Source organism: Pantherophis guttatus, chromosome 5 (genome assembly GCF_059756535.1).
Source record: "Pantherophis guttatus breed Tessera chromosome 5, ASM5975653v1, whole genome shotgun sequence".
NCBI lineage: Eukaryota > Metazoa > Chordata > Lepidosauria > Squamata > Colubridae > Pantherophis > Pantherophis guttatus.
In genome coordinates, this window is record NC_142067.1 from 36,547,927 (window position 1) to 36,569,878 (window position 21,952).

Below are 21,952 nucleotides of genomic sequence, written 5' to 3' on the forward strand. Positions count from 1 at the left end.
ATTCTCAGTCATCCAGGTCATGGCCGTCCCAAAGGTGCTTTTTTAGTATCCTGTCAGAACTGATGAAGCTTCTTGGATGAGAAGTGAAACATCTTCAAAAGAAAAAACAAGAAAGTCCAGTTGCCTCCTGAAAAAACACTATGGGTGGGATGAACACCCTTGGAATGGTGTGGGAGTAGGAATGGATTTCCAGAGAAAAAAATTGTACATTACAGGAACTGGGACCACTACCCAAGTGACGCTGAGGACATAGATAAACCTCCAAGTGCTTCAACAACCCTATAAAAGGATGCAGATTACCAACTGTCTGCAAGGAATATAAATCCTTCCATTCCCTAATATCCTGTCAGATCTGAAGAAGCTTCTTGGATGAGAAGCAAAACGTCTTCAAAAGAAAAAACAAGAAAGTCCAGTTGCCTCTTAAAAAAGCAAATTTGGGATAACCATGACTTGGATGACTGAGAATCTCTACAGACTTTTACTCTGCCTTCTAGTGGCCACTTAACTCTACTTCTATCTATATGGTTAAATGTAAGGGGTAAAAGGTTGGAAGACTCTTAAATAGTAGCTGCAGTTCTCTCCGTAACAAAAAAAAAGTCCATTTAGCCATTTCTGTAAACTCAGCCATCTTCACAATCCATTCATCCATTATCGGTGTTTCAGTAGTCGTCTATCTTTGTACATACCTCACTACCTTGTTACCATATTTAAAACCAAATGTCCATGAGCCTTTTCTACTTGAGCATCCTTAAATCTAAATAAGAAAAGTCAGTTTCATCCTAATGTTAATTTTAAAAATTCTCTGCATCACCATTTGTATTTTTCTCCAATACCTTCTTACTTTTTCACAAATCCATCATGCATGACAAAATGTCCCTTCATGTATTTCATATTCTCAGCAGTGATTAGGAGTACCTTCATACATCTTAAATATTCTTCATATCCTACAGCCTTTTAGAAAGAAACTTTAGAAACATTATTCCCACTGAATTTAAGAATGAAGTGATGAATGTATGTCTAGTGACATCATGAGTCTAAGCCAATGCAAGATTTCTTCCTAACACATATTATTCCTGTCAGAAGAAGTTTTTGCAAGGTTAATTCATCAACATCGTTCCTTGTAAACTGTTTCAAACATACATATTTTTCTCTGGGTGTGTACTGTATGTGTGTATTTGTATGTAATTTCCATTCATGCATGCACTTTAGGTTAAAAATGCACTTAAAATCACTAATATACATCTCAGGTCCTGGAGTTAATGATGGAAAAACGAGTAGCAATTTATCATCCAAGGCTTTTATGTACATTCATAAGTCATTTACAACTGAAATCCTATTATAGGAAACAGTTAATGCACACATTCACAATATATAATGCATTTTAATAAACATACTATTAAGATAAAATATAAGATTATAGTTGGATCTCATCCATTTTTGCACTCTTCTGGATTGTGGCAAGTGGTAGCATGGCCAATGATTTTTGTGTTGTTTCAATCAAACTAGTGCTGTTTGATGTTAGTGTGGGTAGAGATTAAGGATCTGTTATTACATGCATAATATAATTATAACACTCCTGCCTTAGCTTCTCCTTTGAGAGCCTCAGTGGCTTAGTGGTTAGAGTGCAGTACTGAAGGCTACCTCTGCTGCCTGCTGGCTGCCTGCAAATTTGGTAGTTCAAATCCCACCAGGGTCAAGGTTGACTCAGCCTCCATTCTTCAGAGGTGAGTAAAATGAAGATCCAAATTGTTGAGGGCAATATGTAAACTCTGCAAAACGCTTAGAGAGGGCTGTAGAGCACTATAAAGCGGTATATAAGTCTAAGTGCTACTGCTATTGCTATTAAAATCTGTTATTAAATGCATCTGGAAGCTGAGTCATGGCAACTGGATTTCTGTTCTTTTTTATTTGAAATGTTTCACTGCTTATCCAATAAGCTACTTGGATAAGCAGCGAAATGTTTTAAATCAAAAAGAAAACAAGTCCAGTTGCTATGACTCAGCTTCCAGACAACTCTACCTGGATTAATGAGAATCTTCATTGACATATTCTGATAATATCTTTATACCATGATATCATTAACTATATTTAGTTTTCCTAGAAATCTAGAACCCCTGCATTAAGCAGTGATTTCTCTCAATATTCTTGCTTTTTTCACTTATTCAATTAAGATTTTCTTTCACTTGAAATGTGTTACCAAACTGAGAAAAATTAATTAATATAGAGTCTAATCATATTAGTTACATCTACATTTCATTAAATGTGTATAAATCAATTTTAATTTTTTGTCCTGCCCATATCTCTTTCTCAAAGGACAAGTGAAGCTTTCAAAAACATTTATGGAATATGATCTACATTAAAAATAATATTATGAAGGTTATCTGTCATTTCCTTGCTGATTATGTTTGTTTTTCAGTATGAAAGTTTATATAGACTGTTTTTCTGAAGTCTGATGTCATTGGGAATACCATCTCATTACCAAAGCAACAAGCCAATTTCTGTTGCATCTTTTTAAATCTTCTACTGCTTTCTATGAAAGACTATACAGAAAAACCTCTCTGGATATTTTTAAAACTCCCAGAGCTAACATACTAAGTGAAAATAAAGTTGACATATTTAGCTAATCTTGCAGAAGAAACTGAGCTGTTATATATTAAGAACTTTAAGCAGACACTAAATACAGTTCCTTGCATTTTTCAAAGACTTTAGTTAGATTATCTTCAATGTTGTATCAACTTATTTTAAACATGTACATTTTTATGGCCCTAAACTCTCTGTAAAATGTTTTTTGAATAGCTCTAATTTGTTACATATTTTCTGAGTATAAAGGCTATGCTCTCTTTATTTCTCAAACATGTGTAATATTAATTTGTGCAATAAGGACCAAAGCAATTGTAAAATTCAAGCTACAGTTACATCATCTGATGTCACCAACTGGAATTTGACTCAGCCCTTCAGAGATCAGACATAAACTGTTGGAATGATACTGGAAGTAAATACTGAATCGAATTTTGGGCATGGTGGACCCAGAAGCTAAGCTGACTATAGCAGTTCCTCTGGTTGTCCTAGATATTAAACTCTTTCATGTAGCACTTTTAGAAGAATTTGGCAGCTTCTGAGGCACGGTGCTCATTTGACCACTTTTCCCATTTTCATTTCTTTCTGCATCCTGCACACCAGTGGTGGGTTGTCCCCGGTTCGCACCGGTTCTATAGAACTGGTAGTAAAACCGGCGGGAGGCCCCGCCCACTGACCCTGACATCATGAATATGCTTCTGCATTTGCGCAGAAGAGGGTACACGTGAGCAAAGCGAGCGCACGCACACGGGCCCATTGTGAACCGGTAGAAAAGGTAAGTAGAACCCACACCTGCTGCACACACACTCTCTTTGCCTCTACCTCTACCTCTACCTCTGCCTCTCTATCTCTCTGTTTGTCTCTGTTTTCTATGTCTGTCCCCATCCTCCACCTCTATCAAACACAAAACTACAACTTTGGCAGGATACATGGATTAAAAAGCAACAATTACAATGAAAATGATGAATAAAAAATGAACACATAATACATGCAAGAGCAACACAATCAATCTCTTCGTCTTTACAAAATAACACTCTGAAGGGGAAAGTATTTTGGAAGGCATATGCTGCGACAGAGAAGTGCAGGGTGTTATCAGATGGCATTGTTTCATAAAGGGAACTCAAAGCATGTGTACATTATTGAATCTTGTGAGATGTGCAGAGATTAATCTTTGCATGGTATTTTAATTGTTACGTTTTGCTGCCTTAAATAAAAATATTGATCCAACTGATTATTTCAAATACTTCAGATGAGGCCTTGTTCCCCATTTTAACAATGGTCTGTACTTAAGTAAACATGAGAGATGCTTTATTTTATATAATGTTAAAAACATCTCTTAATTTATGTAATAGGGGAATTGAAACTAGAAAAGTAGGAATTGGTTAGCTAATTAACGATGAAGTCCTTATTTCAGCTATAAAAGTTCCTATTTCAGACATCAGTGGCTATATAGAAATAAATCACATTTACACATTGGACTTTTATTTAAAATACTTCCCTTCATTCCTGAAATTCCCCCTATACTTTTCATTCTTTAAACTATCTTCAGAACAGAAGTTTGATAATATTTTCATAAATAATGGTCACATTTGAGTATTCATCAGTGATAAAGACTTCTGGAGAGGCAGTGAATTGAAATTAGGTTTATTGTATTATTATATTTCTTTATTGATATTGTACTATAATTCAAAGGCAGGAAATTAGAGGCCTTTAGGTTGAAAATGTATCTTTTAGCACTTAGTTTATTACACTTTCCTGTCCAGATTATGCAAGTTGTGGTAATTATCTGCTGTTGCTTCTTAGGTAAGTGCTTATTGCTAGTAAGCAACCATTAGCTTTATCCTGTAGACTGAAGTATTTCTAGAATACAATACAAGTTAGGTTTCAAAAACTGTTAATGGCTTTTAGTTGCCATTGAAATGTTGTTCAAACAAGATATATCATAAAACATACAAATAAAATCTGTCTGCATTTTCCTAGGTGAATGTGAGTTATAATCTAAAAGTTTCACTGTTTACTTTGCAAACAGAGTATTTTCATAATATAAAGATAATAGGATATGTACAGTATGTTGACAACAGAAGACATAATACAGAAAAAAAGAAAAGAAAAAAGAAAGCTACTTTCAAAATAGTGAGTTGCTCAAACTGAATTGCACAACAGGTAAATAATTTACCTCTGATTAATTAAGCAATTTTTGATGATCTCAACCATTCTCTCCAAATGTGCAGCAGATCAATTATAATTTATTTCTAAATTGACATGTACCTAAAGATATGCAAAAGAGAAGCAATTACACTGTCAATATTCTAGGCAACTGTAATTAGCTGTTCGCATTAGTGAGACTCCATTTTCTAGTATGCTAAGGGTCTGTAATTAGTGTAATTTAGATAATATTTCAATTACATAGATTGAGTCTATTATCTCTTCTAATATGAAACAAAGTAGATTTGGTAATTGCTCTTTTAAAAAGCCAGCCATCTCTATTCAATTTCCTTTTGTGTCCCTCTGCTCTCATATATTTTAAGAGTTTTTCATACTATGTAAGACAGTGACTTGCAAAAATGTGTGTTATGGCTTTCACATACATTCAGCAAGACTTAAAGCATTTTCACCCCATTTATTTAATTGGTCAAGATATGAACACCCAAAATGAGTGGGCTGATGAGTGCAAAAAGAAGCAAAATGGCATTTTAGCAAGGTGGCAAAAATCTCTCTCACTTCAACTAACTAAAAATGATATACATTATTATTTTTCCATCCAGAAATGCTGAAGTGTACAAAATCTACCATTCACTAATGTCAGCTCATTGCAGGTGAATTGCATTCTGCATTTATTCTTCAGTCCAATTAAATAGTGCTAACATTTCCTATCACAGACTCAACTAATTTTAGTATGAACCTAATCTATATTATACCAATTTGAAATGCTAGATTTATTCAAAATAGGGGAGCAAATTCTGAACCTAATTAGGAATGAAGGATCAGGAAAAAAAATCAGTGTCAAGGTTCTCCAGTAAAACTTCATAAACATAATGAAAAAATAAACATAGTTGCATATTTTTAAAATTATGTGTTCCTATCAATTGCATTTTGCACTAACATTTCAGAATTAAATATACTTGTAAGGCAAACAATTGTCTTTATTCTAATATTTCTTATTAAAAACCAAATAGCCTAGAATAATTGGGGAAAATAAGTTCAGAATTTCATAGCTTGAACATAGTATTCAGGTTTACTAAGCTGTTCTTGTTCATATTAGTATGAGCCAGAGGTGGGTTTCAGCAGGTTCTGACCAATTCTGGAGAACCGGTAGTGGAAATTTTGAGTAGTTCGGAGAACCGGTAGTAAAAATTTTGACTGGCCCCGCCCCCATCTATTTTCTGCCTCCCAAATTCCAGCTGATTGGGAGGAAATGAGAATTTTGCAGTATCCTTCCCCTGGAGTGGGGAGGGAATGGACATTTTAAAGTAACCTTCCCCTGCCATGCCTACCAAGCCATGCCCACCAAACCAAGCCACGCCCACCAAGCCATACCCACAGAACCGATAGTAAAAATTTTTGAAACCCACCACTGGTATGAGCTCTGCTAGTTATATTGAACACCCAAAGTTACGTTATGTTCCCACTTAAGAAGGAGATAGAGAATTTCTCCGTTTTTACATATTACATGTTATATTTTTAGTTACCATTAGAAGGCAAAGTGTTACCAGTTTTACCCTTACTGGAAATTGTCAGATGTGATTTTAGTAGATGTTCTTTAGCTATGAATTACATGAATTTCTGGAATAAGGGTAGGTGGACTCTCGTAGGATTTATAGTACGATATCTTCAAATTAAGAGCTCCAGGCAACCATTTTCTGTTCCAAGTTATTCTATTTCCAGATGTTCTTTCCTATTATCTCTCTCCACACATCAGTTTTTTATTTCCGCTTTTTTCCTTTCAACATTCAATCAGTTTGTCACGGCAATTATACAATTAAAAAAGATAGTTATGATTCTAAGTTATAACATTAGATACGTTGTTCTAGTTATTGGGATGTGTTCACACAATATTTTAAATAACATAACTCTAATTGTAAATGCAAATATGAAAAAAGGCTGAATTGGCTAAGAAGAAAGAAAAAAATTGAGCCAGGGTGATTGCATGAAACACTGATGATATCTGAAAAAGAGAGAAATGAATAGTCTAAACAACAACCGGAATTGACAAATGACTTCACCTAACAGCATCAGAGATATATAAAATAATAAGAGGAAATGGTCAAGTCTTGTAAAAGCAGTCATGGACTTGACCTCTTCTCTTAGATAAGCCTTTCCTTCAGAAGTCTCTGCAATTGTGAGATTTTCTTTTTGTTTGTTTCTTAATCTTTAAAATATTCTTTAAAAGAAAGGTTGCACATCTTGATGAAATAGCTGGGTCAAGAGATTGTGTCTTAATAAAAAAAATGCACCTGCTCCTCCTTCAATGCAGCCAGAAAGTACGCTGCCTCAAGGAGATATTCACATCCTGGATTGAGCATCTTGTCATCCACTGAGCCATTTACCAATCAAGAAAATTTCCCCAGGAGGACTGGCTAACAGAACAATCTGTCCATTTCTTTGGGATTTACTGGCTCAAATTAATTCCCATAACTAAGCATAGCAATGTCACTATCACCACGACTGCTTTTGCCTAGTTAGTGGCTGTTAGTACTTTATCGATATTGAACAAATTGAACAAATATTGAACAAATTCCTTTCCATGGCCTAACCACAGATGATCTAGGGAACAAGTAATTCTGAATAAACCTGGGTGGCTACCTATGAATAGGATAATTGTGGAGCAGTAAGGTGATCCTGATATACCCTTAATTACGAGATCCTAGCCATGTTCAAATAATTGTTTTAATCGTGTTTTTACTTAACAGCTTTCTTGTCTTGTGTGATTGAACACAATATTGCAAATATTCATCTATGGTTTTGTCCCTGATCTAGAAAAGAAAAATGCACAAAACATTATCTGCTTAGTTTAATTTGTAAAACAAGTTTCCTAATCTTGTGCCTTTCACATATTTAGTAGCTATATTCAAAATGTTATTTGAGATTATGAGAATTGTAACCCTGACATGACATGGTTGGCAAGTTGCTGCAGACCTAAGCAATACAGATAGTTCTTACATTATGACATCAATTGGGATTGGAATAGCTAAGTGATACAGTCATAAAATGTAAAATGCAGTCCTGTGAACTCCAGTTGCTATCATAATCCTAAAACATATAGATCCATGATGGCGAACCTATGGCAAGCGTACCCATAGTGGCACACGAAGCCATGTCACCCGGCACCTGCAGCCTTGCCTGTTTGTCTTCTGGGTTTCTGCGCTGGCCAGCTGATTGTTGGGTGTGTATGAACATTAGAACCTGGAAGTTCAACTTTTCCAGAGCGCGATCCATTTGTGCGTGTGGCAGTGCTGAAAACTGGTCTGCACATGCATGCCGGCCAGCTGATTGTCAGGTGCGCATGTGTACTAGAACCTGGAAGTTCAGCTTTTCTGGAGTGCGGCCCCAACGAGCATACATGCATGTGCATAATGTTTCCCTGTGACCTTTTTGACACTCGGTGCTGAAAAGGTTCACCATCGCTGATTTGGATTGTTAAATTGGAATCAGTGGGAGTTCCAGGTAAGGAGCACAGAGTGCTGTGGGGGGCGGGGAAGAGTGTGCATGAAGATGCAAGATGAGTGCAAGCACAGGAAGGCCCAAGAAGGAGGGTGCCAGGTACATGTGAGTATAGGGAAGCCATAAGGAGAATGCTGGTAGGTAATTTTGTGAGAGCACAGGAAGGCCCAGGGAAGGAGAATGTTGTGTGTGTGCTAGCAAGCAAGGGGGAAGGAGAAAGTCATGATGTGAGAAAAGTGGAGAAAGAGGGCATGGTGCATGAGAGAAAGGCTGGAGGTGGGGCAGATTTACTGAGTGATTTCCAACCTTCTCTGCTGGCTTCTCTGTTGACTTTGATTGTGAGAAACCAGCAGGAAAGGTTGCAAATTATGATCACGTGACCTTCAGTTGATGCAACAAGTCATAAATGTGACTTGGTTGCCAGCCCTGCAATGGCCAGAATTTGAGGACTGGTCATAGTTCCTTCCTGCAGTGCCATCATAACTTTGAATGGTTGCTGAATGAATGGTCGTAACTTGAAAATTAACTGCATTGGACTAAGGGATTTTGATACTCCATACGTATAAGCATCTGATATTCCTCCAATTTTCTCTTGCCTCTTACTGATATGCTGAAATACAGACTGTGCACTTTTGTGGGCAGTTTTAAAAATGTGTCTCTCTATCTCCACTTGGGCTGTTTGGAAAGTTTGGCTCTACCCTGATCAAAATGAGGCATGTCACCAATCCACATACCACCTATATACCATAAATAATTATTATGTTTAAAATGTTTGGAAAAAAAGAGGCTTTCCTGCTGAAAGCAATTTTTCTACTTTATCTAAACACCTGTGCAGTCACTAAGAGGTTATTGAATCATGTGAGAAATTATTGCTGGGATATTCCTCTCATAGCCTTAGTTAAGCAATATCAGGTGCACAATCAAAACAAATAAAAAACTCTTGCCAATGTTATACAACACTATAGTACACTTATTGTACATCCCACTGGCTCCATTGGATGACATGCATGGTTATATTAATTGGCTAGTTTCATATTAATTTTGGATTCTTCTGGTTCCAAAATTATTTTGGATTTTTCTCTCTTAATGGGTTGTTTAGTAATTTAATATATCGGCTGTACTCTAGTGCTTGCACATGTATTTCTGGCCAAAACATGAATTACTCTTCAAAAGCTCATATTTTTGGTTCAGTGGTTTCATAGTTGTGCACTTAAAAGAAGGAGGAGGTTTCAGATGAAATATTTATTTAAGTAATTCCTTGACTGCTTTTCTGTCTCAAGGGATTCACTGTAAACTACAGAGTAACACTGGTATTATATATAATATTACTTATTAATAAAGAAGCACTTTGCTACTACTAAGTGTGATAGGTTCCCAAGAAGTACTTTTGCTAATTTTCATTTTAAAATTGCTACCCTGAGTTAATCAGAAATAATGGTGCTTACTGAGAGTTACGACCAAGCAAGAGAAATGATATTTAAAAGAATAATTAGCAAGTTTATTTTCTTCATATTGAGGGCAAGGAATGGCCATGGGAAGAGTACTTGCTCTCAGCTACTCAGGTTCTGATGAGACCGTTATGCCTGCAATTTCCTTTTGTTGTGAAATTATCCTTTGTACTAGTTTTTTTCATTTTGATATTGAAATGAAGTATATGACCTAAATCAATAGGGAGGAACATCAAAGATCCCTTATCATTCAGTTCATGATCCCAGTCCAGATTAAGTACTTTCTAGTACAAAAAAGGGGTAATTTCCTTTTAATTGTTTCAAAATCAATATTCCCGAGAAGAAAGAATTCTCCTGAGAATTCCCTTTTCCAATCAAGGTTTCAACATAAAGCCCAGTTTCTGTAAATCCCATTCAATGTAATTTTTAAATTTAATCAGCTATTTATTTTAAATTCCGTTTATTTGAATTTATTGGCCTTCTGGGACCAGAGCATGTTTTTAAGGCTTTCCAGCACCCCAGGATAGAAGCTCTATCTTTATGTCTTGGGATATACTGTTTTAAAAGATGGAGACCACAAGAAAGAAATCATGCTTCCTAGGTCCCACAAGGTATCAGGAGTAATTATAGGGGACCTTGTGTGCACCACTCTGCTGGAACCTAGACTTGAGACAAGCAGTCTCTCAGATATCCAGGCCAGGGGTGAAATGCTCTTAAGTCAGCTACTGGTTTGCTTCGTGCGTGCATGCGCAGTGCGTGCCAAGTGTGCGCTTCATGCATGCACATCGCAGGTGCTACCGCACAGCTCTGAAAAAGGAGGATTTAGAAGCATTTTCTGAGTCTTCAAAGTTAAGTAGAACAGCGGGGGGGTGGGGGTGGGCAAATGGCTGTGCCGTGCAATTTAGATTCGCTAGAAAGCATGGCACAGCTGATCGTCAGCAATACTAGTTCGCCCGAACCAGTAGCATTTATTACTACTGGTTCGGGCGAACCGGTCCGAACTGGTAGCATTTCACCCCGATCCTATGCCATACAAAGCTTTATAAATGATAACTAACACCTTGAATTGCACTCAGAAGCCAACTGGAAACCAATATAACTTGCACAGCAGTTATGACTCATGTGCACACGTACCTGTTACTGCTGCATTTTCAACCAGCTGTAGTTTCTGGGTGGTCTTCAAGGGCAGCTCCAGATAGAAGATATTGCAATCACGTAAGTGTGAGGTGACCAGGGCGTGAATGGCTGTCTGAACGGACACCCAATTAAGAAAAGGGTATAACTAACACACGAGATGTAGATTGTGACATCCCTGCTGCAGGGGGTCCAAATAGGCAAAAACAGACTTATTAGCACTGGGCTGGAGATATAAAGCTGGGTATCATAAGCATATTGATGATATTGTAGCCCAGATTGGTGGATTACCCTGTGCTTTTATATATTGAATTTATATGTATATTGAGGCGTCCCATATATGATGTCTCCCCCCCACCCCTGTAGCAACAGTGAGAATGAAAAATATGAATCATTGAAGCACAATGCTTCCCACTCCTAATTTCACTCCTAATTTCACAACTAGTTCAGATAGATATGGTGGTTGAAAGTATTGAAAGCCATTGAGATATCAAGGAGAACTAGGATGGATGACCCATCCACATCCTAGTTCCACCAAAGATCATCAGCAGGTGTAACCAACACATTTTAAGCCATTGAATGATCTAAACCCCCTATAAATTATTTTTATTTAATTTTAATGGAAAAGCTGAACCAACTCATATCATGGTTTAGCAATTGGATCTCTCCTTGTTATCACATAAATTAGTAACATAAGTTTTCCCCCTTTCATTGGCATCTCCCATTGTATTAATGAAAATCTTGACTTTTCCTAATTATGACAGTGCGGCTACACACTGGGTAGTTAGTTATAAAGTCATGACTGATTATTGAGCTGATCAAATTGATATAAATGACTTTTTGAAAACTAAAACAAATATAATGCTAGTGTGCATTTAACAGCCTATTAAGTCCACTTGGGGTATATTAATGCATTTGGACTATTGCCTCTTGCCTGATTCACATCTTTAAATGGGTATAATATGATGGCAATGCAGATTTCATAAAGATATATTGCTGATTATATTTCCATTAAAAGACTATAGCTCAGGCTGATGTCTAATTTTCTCCTAGGCTAATCTACAAATGAGTACTTTGCTTCTGATGAGTTTATTGTTAAGAGATTACTTTGCCTGTCCTCCACCTCATTTGTGTAGCTGCAAACCTGAGATGAAAGTTTGCCCACAATCAATTCTTAGTTTATATTTTCAATTATGGGTTCATTAAAAAAGTGTGATACAGAGCAGCACGAGATTCATTTCAGCTACAGTAATTGACACAGAAAATAGATTTGCATGCATAGATTGTACTTCTACTTCTGAAGCAGAAGAGGCGATTATATGTATCTATAGGGAAATTCTTGCATCCAGCAAAGGCTTAAATGCTGATGTGGAATACTACTTACCAAGCTGGGATGGGGGTGGGGATCAAAATTGCCCACCAAATCTAAGGATGGCAGACTCAAAATTCTGGATGTCCTTTTAATAACTATCACAATGTGATTCCGGAAGTGGTTCGTTGTAGACTAGAGTTAGTTCAATTGTTAATGGTTTTGTCCTGATTCCATTCAAAACTGACTTTATTCATGGTCATCACAATATCTAATGATAGTAATTCTCATAGCTGTGTACTATGTACTATTTTAAAAGATATGTTTTTGTTGCCGTTGAGATTCACCCTACATTTAGTTTCAATGCAAGATCTCAGTTCTGACATAGTGATGGGTGAAAAGAAACTTACCTCTAGCTACATATACCAAATCTGTACCAAAAATCTCTCCCTACCTTCATATATCAAATCTGTAATGATCTTTGAATGCATATATTTCATTCAAGTTTAGTTTTGTGGTAGAAAAATATATGTAACAAACAACATGGAACATGCACAGCCTTCCTTGCAGTCTTTGTATGTGACCAGGATCAGATCCACCTCCTGTCTTTGCTTAATCCTAAAAAGACTCTTGAACATCCCATCTCTTTAGCAGTGGGCATTCTCAGTTCTATTGTCTCTCCTGAAAGGGAGTTTGCCGAACAATAGAAATTACCCCAGCACAATGATAAGAATCTGCCTAACTTCCCCCTAAGTTTCCAGGCAAACAGATCCCTAGGATTTCTCCGCTTGCAGCCTTCTATAAAAATATGTTTTCCATTGTTCAGTGTTTCCCTTTTTATTAAAGTTGGGACACCAGGGTAGTTGAATAAAGAGATGGCTTTATTCAGTGTTGTGCTTCAGAATTTTTCACAACAGTTCAGAACTCATATGCTTCACTTCTCTTCACTAAGGAGCCATTGCATCTCTTATACTTCACGAAATTAGTTCAGAAGTGAGCCCCATATCCTACTAAAGAATAATGCTTGTGTTAAAACCAAATGGAAAGTGCCAAAAGGATATTGTGAAGGCAAACATGCTCTTCTGGCAGGAGTGTTAATGTTTACACTCTGGTTATAGTATTAACCACATGAACTTCTTCAGCTGACAAAAAAACAAATTTCTATTCATAGAAGTAGCATAGGAAGCTAGATTACACCAATTGAGGCTTTCAGAAAGTGTCATAATTGCTTCCTGAATTTTTCTACATAGAGAAATATGCAGAGGTGGCCTTCAAAAATTTTAGCAAGGGGTTCTCTGCCAGTTGCTGGGTGGGCGTGGCCATGGTGGATGTGGCCTAGTTGATCTCATGTACCTTTGGTGGGGTGTGTGTGTGTTGTTTTTGCCCTCCTCAGGCTCCGAGGCTTCCTCGAGCCTCCGGGAGAGTGAAAACGGCCTCCCTGGGCTCCACTTCCTGAATTTCGGGTAGGCCTCTTTTTCGCCCTCCCTCAGCCTCTGCGTGCACCCTGCACTTACCTGCATCCAAAATGGGCCATGTGGGGACTCCTGGAAGGGTGGGGCGGGACCAGCCAGGAATGGGATTTGGGATTTCTCCAAATTGCACAGAATCTTAGCTAGAAGTTCTCCCGAACCCCTGCGAACCCCCAGCAGCTCACTCCTGGAAATATGCCTCTTACTGCATACCCAGAGAAACTGTCTTTGTGAGTAGAGGAAAGGCACCTTAATTTGTGTGGCTTTACAATTTGAAGACAACTTAGAAAGAGACAGAAACGTTACTTTGAAGCCTTCCTAAGTGACATGGAAAGTTCTATGTATGTATCTTCTATGCATGACTTAGTGCGGCCACATGTTTACTGGACCCGTGTCCCTCCTGGTTGGTACTGGCCTCTCGGGAGGTTACACGAGGCTGGCTCCAGGGTGTTATCAACGCTTCATTGAGTGAGGGTTACTTCCCCGCGGCCTTGAAAGAGGCGGTGGTGAGGCCTCTCCTCAAGAAGCCGTCCCTGGATCCGGCAATATTGGCCAACTATCGTCCTGTCTCCAACCTTCGCTTTCTGGCAAAGGTTGTTGAGAGTGTGGTCGCGCGACAGTTTCCGCAATTCCTGGAGGAAACATCCTATCTGGATCCGTTCCAGTCTGGTTTCAGGCCTGGGCACAGCACAGAAACGGCATTGGTCGCGTTGGTTGATGATCTCTGGAGGGCTCGGGACAGGGGTTGCTCCTCTGTTCTGGTCCTGTTAGACCTCTCAGCGGCTTTTGATACCATCGACCATGGTATCATGCTGCACCGGTTGGAAGAGTTGGGGATGGGGGGCACCGTGTTACGGTGGTTCTCCTCCTTTCTCTCCGACCGGTCGCAGTTCGTGTTGACAGGGGGGCAGAGGTCGACCTCGAGGCCTCTTATATGTGGAGTGCCTCAGGGGTCGGTCCTCTCGCCCCTCCTGTTCAACATTTATGTGAAGCCGCTGGGCGAGATCATCCGTGGCTTTGGGGTGAGATACCCTCAGTACGCTGATGATACACAGCTGTACATCTCCACCCCAGGCCACCCCAATGATGCCCTTGAAGTGATGTCCCAGTGCCTGGAGGCTGTACGGATCTGGATGGGGAGGAACAGGCTCAGGCTCAACCCTTCCAAGACTGAGTGGCTGTGGTTCCCGGCATCCCGATATAGTCAGTTGACTCCATCACTGACTATTGGGAGCGAGTCTTTGGCCCCCACAGAGAGGGCTCGCAATCTGGGAGTCCTCCTGGATACACAGCTGTCCTTGGAGGAACATCTGACGGCTGTAACCAGGGGGACCTTTTATCAGGTTCGCCTGATCCACCAGTTGCGGCCCTTTCTTGATCGGGATTCCCTGTGCACAGTCACTCATGCCCTCGTGACCTCTCGCCTTGATTACTGTAACGCTCTCTACATGGGGCTCCCCTTGAAGAGCACCCGGAGGCTCCAACTGGTCCAGAACGCAGCAGCGCGGGTAGTGACGGGAGCAGCATGGCGCTCCCATGTAACACCGCTCCTGCGCGAGCTGCACTGGCTCCCAGTGGTCTTCCGGGTGCGCTTCAAGGTGTTGGTTATCACCTTTAAAGCGCTCCATGGCATAGGGCCTAGCTATCTCCGAGACCGCCTGCTGCCACCGACGACCTCCCATCGACCCGTGCGCTCCCACAGAGAGGGCCTCCTCGGGGTGCCATCAGCCAAACAATGCAGGCTGGTGACCCCCAGGGGGAGGGCCTTCTCTGTGGGGGCTCCCACCCTCTGGAATCAGTTGCCCCCTGAGATAAGGAGAATCCATGACCTCAGTGCCTTCCGCCGTGCCCTTAAAACCTTCCTTTTCCAACAAGCCGGGCTGGCCTAATTCTTTTTACATGTTTTTTTTTAATCGTTTGGTTTATTGTTTTAATTAATGGGGCCAAATTTATATATATTTTTTAACTGTATTTTAATATTTGTATTTGATGTTTTTATTTGGCTGTTCACCGCCCTGAGTCCTCAGGGAGAAGGGCGGTATACAAATTCAAAAATAAATAAATAAATAAATGAGAATCTCACTCTATCCTTGGAAAAATTCTGTAATGATGTGATTCTACTGATTATGCCTTCTCCAGTTTAATTGATTCATCAAGTCAGTTTCAACTCTTAGCAACTACATTAATAGATTCTCTCCTTGATGATCTGTCCCTTATGTGATCCTTCAGGTCTTCCAAATATAATTGTGTCAATCCATCTGCTGTTGGTCATCTTTCTTTTTTATTTCCACCCTTCCTGGCATTAGAACCTTGTCTAGAGAACTGGATCTCCATATAATGTGTCTAAAGTAAGATAATCAGACTCTGTCCATTTGTGTCTTGAAGGTTTTTTTGCAATGATCTAATTAATCATTGATCTTTTTTAGTTTTTCAATTATCTGTTTGGTTTTTTGTCTGTTTTTTTTTCTTTTCCAGTTAGGTGAAAATTATTTGTAGGAAGGTATTAAATTAAAATGTATCCCTTATACCTAAATAATGTATATATAATTTGAGATGCCAGTATAAAAGTATCCTTTTAATAATTATATATCCATAATATCTCTCAAGACTTGCTTTAGTCTACCTAAAAGTTGCTAAAATCTCCCAGCATTTTTCCCAAATAGTTCACTCTGGATACTACCTCCTTTCTTTTTAACTCCCTCCTTCTCCAAATAATACTGTGAATACTATTAACTAAGATGCATTATTTACTTAGATTTGGTTTATCATTTTTTTGTCCTGAATCGGTTAAGATCCTGTACTCAAAATGTTAATATAAGCAAGCAAATACATTCAACTAAATACTCCTGATTGAAAGCTATCATATTATTTCACTTTTGATCATTTATTTCAGACCACTTAAAGTTAAGAGCTATTTAAAACTTGGAAAAGATTTAATTGCTTTCCTATTTACAAATTTATATGGAAACAGACAGGCGTGTTTGGAAAAGGCTTGTGCATTAGTATGATTTAAAAACACTCAGCTTTTTAAATAATTAACAACAATGGTTTTATGGACTCCTTTGTGCTTTAGCTTTCCAGGAAATGCAGCATATGGAAAAGACTACAACATTTGAAGCAGCCAATTAGACTTCTATAAGTCATTTAGGCACTGAGGCATTTAGCAAGTGGTTATATAAAAGGAGTAAGATAATAGAGGAAAAAAACCTTCTCATTACGGTATACTTTCTTTTCAGCTGGTTCCTTATTTCATTCGTAGGCCTAGTTTCCAATATGCTTGTATGTATAGGCACCTTTACTAGGCTAAGCAAAGGCATCCTTCATGCACTGAAAATGTTCTTCAGACACCAACTCAGTAGCAAAATCTCCTTTAGCTTGGGGATCCCTGTCTTGTAGTCTTCATTGACAATCTTCAAAAAAAAATGTTGGTACCAAAGCTCATAGGGAACATTCAGTTTGTGGTAAAAATGTCATGAGATGCAGCTTTTAAAAGTTTGTTTCTTCAACAATTAGAGGTGATTGTGCAAAATAGCATTATAGAGGCAGCTGAATTTTGTTTAAAATCACCTATTTTTACATAATGATCTAGCTTGTTTCATAATGAAACTATCTTTTCTTTCTTCCTGTTAGAATATCAGATTGTATAACAGAAACAATGACATTTTGTTATCGTTGTTGCATCAGCCTTGATGTTGTATTTTGAAGGAATCATCTGTAGTAGTTTGAAAAATGAAGTAGTTTGAGAACCTTTGGAATTATCCATCAGCTTAGAACTGTTTATTTGGCCTTACAGCAGGGGAATCAATGTGGTTGGCCGCAATGTGGTTAGATTCAGCCCTCTGGGCTGTCCTGGAAAATGTAAGGGGCCATTCTGCATCACTTCAGCCTGATCTGTCCTATGCGAAGAGGAAACATCAGGCCAGTGTGGCTGCGGCCCGATCTACCCAATGCAAAGAGGAAACATGCCAGCAGTTTGGGGAGTGGCATCAAGTTGGCCACGCCACCCAGTCGGCCACGCCTGGCCAGGCCCCCCGAGGTCAACCACAGCTCTGATGCGGCCCTCAATGTAATTGAGTTTGACCCCCTGCCTTACAGTATTCAAAGGAGCTGACTTATCTAATTTTACAGGGTTTTGTTCTGACATACCTTTGGTTGATGCAGCTAGTCATCATCTTGATTATTTTATTTTTATATTAGTTCATCTAAATTTTCAGTAGCTTCATAAATGGAGAGAACCATTTGATATTTCAAAATTAAATGTAAAATTATCTAGTAGTTTTTTCTTCATAACTTACCATTATTTTCTCTTGGTAGCTCAGGCAACCAATCAATTACTTCTTACTCTAAGCAGCCAGCTACTTCTCACTCTGTCTTATTTCTCTTTTATTTCCCATTGATTGTGAACTTCCTCGAGGCTTTCTACTGCTAATATCAAACAAAGATCAACCGATCCTACCTTTCCAGATACATTATCTTCATACTTTTTCACTCCAATTCCTAAGCAATGCTATTGTATTCAATATAAATAAGTAGTGGTGTAATGATTCTGTATAATAAATTACTACAGTGTGGTGAGTAGAATAACAACAAATCTTAGCAGGACAATAACAGAAACAATATAGGCATTAGCAATGACAAGAAAAAGGTAGAGATTTACTATGTAAGTAAGGATAGCTATTGGTGGCAGTGGGCAGGTGGAGCAATGACAGCACGTTTAATATACTGCCTTATGGAGTCAATGTGATATAGCTACTAGTCCTTGAAAGGAATGTGTGGGTATAACAAATGTGTTGCAGTCTCATCCAATTAGCACATATATTGATGAGTTGGGATTGGCTGCATACACATAAAATTAAACTCATCATTAGAGTGAACAGTGTAGCTCATTTATAGTTGACATCAAATTAAGAATTTGGATGGGATGGGGATTATATATGTCCATCATTATTCCATCACTCCTAGACCCTTACTAGACTATCTTCAATATGCCATTTTGCTTTCTTGCCTCCTCATCTACTAGTCCCAATCTAAAAAGTTATCTACTAGTGCCTCAATCTAAAAAGTCCTCAGATTAATATAGTGTGAGTAAATCACAATGCAGTACTTTGCTCCCTGGATTTGCTGAGATGATACAATATATGGAAAGTAAAGATAGGAGAAAACATGATCACTAATGGTTGAATAGGTTAGGCCATGATAGGAGCATCCAACAACTAGGAGCAGGCCCTCAATTCATTGCCAACTTAATGTCAAAACATAGTGTTTAACATCTAATCTGATTCATGTTCACACATGGAACTCAATATGTTTTCCTTTACACTAGGTACCTAATATTTATTTTTAAAAGATACCTCATTTGCAATGTTTTCATTAGACAACATAGCGCTTTTATTTATTTTTGGCGTTTCAAAAAGTAAACAATATATATATAATTCTTTATTAAAATATTATTTTTTCCCCTGGTAGAACACCAATTGTTCATATTGGCCAAGGGAAAGCATGAATTTCATGACTTCCTAATTTATACTATCTGGCATTCATTGCTCACATTCCAAAGAATTCAAACTTAAAGTGAAGTTCATTAAACTGTGCTGGTATATCTAACTTCAGATGTAAAATCCAATTTATGGTTTTTTCTTCTATATCAATAGTCAGCACATGTTCTGTATACAATTTCATTTCTTTCTGAAACTGAAATTTTTGTCCAAGACACAGATGATGACAGTATGAAAATTTCTGTCACTAAATACTGCTTAAGATATTTCCTATGTTACTAAACATAATATAAACAAGTCCTATGCTACTAATTAAATCTGTTAAGTATACTTGCTTCTAAAGAAATATTTTTTATAAAACAAAACTAAAACAAACATGTTAGAGTTATACTATTGACTTCAGTGAAACAAGTAATCAGTTAGGTATGGAAAGGTATGCCTTTCTTTTTCAAGGTCCTTATTTAGTGACACTAAAATAAGGCATGCTTTCTTAAAGAAAGGAACCTGTACCTTGTTCTGGTTAGTAGTGTCTAGCTAAGAGGAACTCAAGCAACATGCAGAGTAAACAACAAAAGTAATGGAGGAACAGTCACTGAAGAGTAGTCTTGAAATCAGAAACAGCAGGATGCCGCCAACCACATCATCAGTAGATCATGTCCTTGTACTATGCCTTTCAATTATTTACAATCTTGTGAAAATAATGCTGCTGTTCAGTTTCGGACAGGGGTCTTCTAGATAAATTTGCAGATCTGATTGTGATCAAGATACCTCCAGCACCAACTGATCAGATAACACTATGATGATGTAATTATTATTTTAAAAATTTCTAACACATCCATATTATAAGAGGCAGCCATTCTCATACAAGATATGACAACTCACTCTGCTTCCCAATTCCTTGTATATCATCATGATAGCAAGACTATATATAGATTAGTCATCATGTGTACAAGAACATGGAATGAATTCATAGACCACCAAGACATTATTTTAAAAAAATAAAAATAAAATAAAGGCATGTATGTTGTTGTAAAGTAGAGTAGAATAAAGTACTTATCCGTTGACACAAAAGTATTGATTAGAATGAGTTCTGTACATTCACAAATTGAGTATACTGATCTCTTGTTGAAAATAATCAAAACTGTCCAGGTAATTGGAGATAAATGTTTGTGGTAGAGCAGGGGTGTCACACTTGCGGCCCATGGGCCGGATGCATCACATGCTGGCCCTGCCCGGTTTAGGGGGAATGAAGGGGGGGAAAGTCCCGATACGTCATGTGATGATGCAAGTTTGACACCTCTGTGGTAGAACAATCAATAAGGCACAACTGTGACACAACTGTGTGAAAAAGTCCTTCTTTTGTATATGTACCCTCCCCATAACATCCTTATCCCCCATCTGGAATATATTGAAATTGTATGAAGAAGTGAGTAGCATGGAAAAAGCATAGGAAAAATCACATCAAAGCAATAATTTGGATCCAGACACTCCATAGATGCTTCATAAATTTTATTTATTTATTTATTTATTATTAAATTTATATACCGCCCTACTCCCGAAGGACTCAGGGCAGTGAACAGCCAAGATAAAATACACATAATACAAATGTTAAAAACCATTTAAAATATATTAAATACCATGGCCGGAAAAAAAATTTAAAACACGCCAATTTATAAGACAAATTTAAAATTTAAAACGATTTAAAAAAGAGGTTAGGCCAGGCCAGCCTGCTGGAAAAGGAAAGTTTTAAGGGCATGGCGGAAAGCGCCCAGATCCGGGATCCGCCGTATCTCTGGGGGGAGCCCGTTCCAGATGGCAGGTGCCCCCACAGAGAAGGCTCTCTCCCTGGGGGCCGCCAGTCGACACTGACCGACGGCACCCTGAGGAGCCCCTCTCTGTGGGAGCGTACTGGTCTGTGAGAGGCTACTGGTGGCAGAAGGCGGTCTCGTAGATACCCTGGTCCTAAGCCATGGAGCGCTCTAAAGGTGGTAACCAAAACCTTGAAGCGCACCCAGAAGACCACTGGGAGCCAGTGCAGCTCGCGCAGGAGGGGCATCACATGGGAGTGTCACGTCGCTTCCATAACCACCTGCGTGGCCGCATTCTGGACCAGCTGGAGCCTCTGGGTGCTCCTCAAGGGGAACCCCATGTAGAGAGCATTGCAGTAGTCCAGGCAGGAAGTGATGAGGGCATGAGTGACCGTACTTAATGAGTCCTGATCCAGAAAGGGCCGCAACTGGCGAATCAGGCAGACCTGATAAAAAGTCCTCCCGGCCACAGCTGTCAAATGCTCTTCTAAAGGCAGCTGTGAGTCCAGGAGAACACCCAAGTTGCGAGCCCTCTCAGTGGGGGCCAACGACTCGGGTTCAATAGTCAGTGATGGCACCAACTGACTATACCAGGACATCAGAAACCACAGCCACTCAGTCTTGGATGGGTTGAGCCTGAATCTGTTTCTCCCCATCCAGATCCACACAGCCTCCAGGCACCGGGACATCACTTCAAGGGCATCATTGGGGTGATCCGGGGTGGAGATGTACAACTGAGTGTCATCAGCGTACTGATGGTACTTCACCCCGAAACCATGGATGATCTCACCCAGCGGCTTCACATAAATGTTGAACAGACGGGGCGAGAGGACCGAACCCTGCGGCACCCCACATACAAGAGGCCTTGGGATCGACCTTTGCCCCCCCTGCCAACACAGACTGCGACCGGTCAGAGAGAAAGGAGGAGACCACCGCAACACGGTGCCCCCCACCCCTAACTCTTCCAGCTGGTGCAGCATGATACCATGGTCGATGTTATCAAAAGCCGCTGAGAGGTCTAATAGGACCAGGACAGAGGAGCAACCCCTAT

At 39.0% G+C, this 21,952-nt stretch overlaps 1 pseudogene; it reads left to right on the forward strand.

Moving 5' to 3' along the window:
- The first annotated feature begins 8,296 nt into the window (after window positions 1–8,296).
- Window positions 8,297–21,952, forward strand: part of LOC117664051 (uncharacterized) — a 31,409-nt pseudogene continuing 17,753 nt past the window's right edge.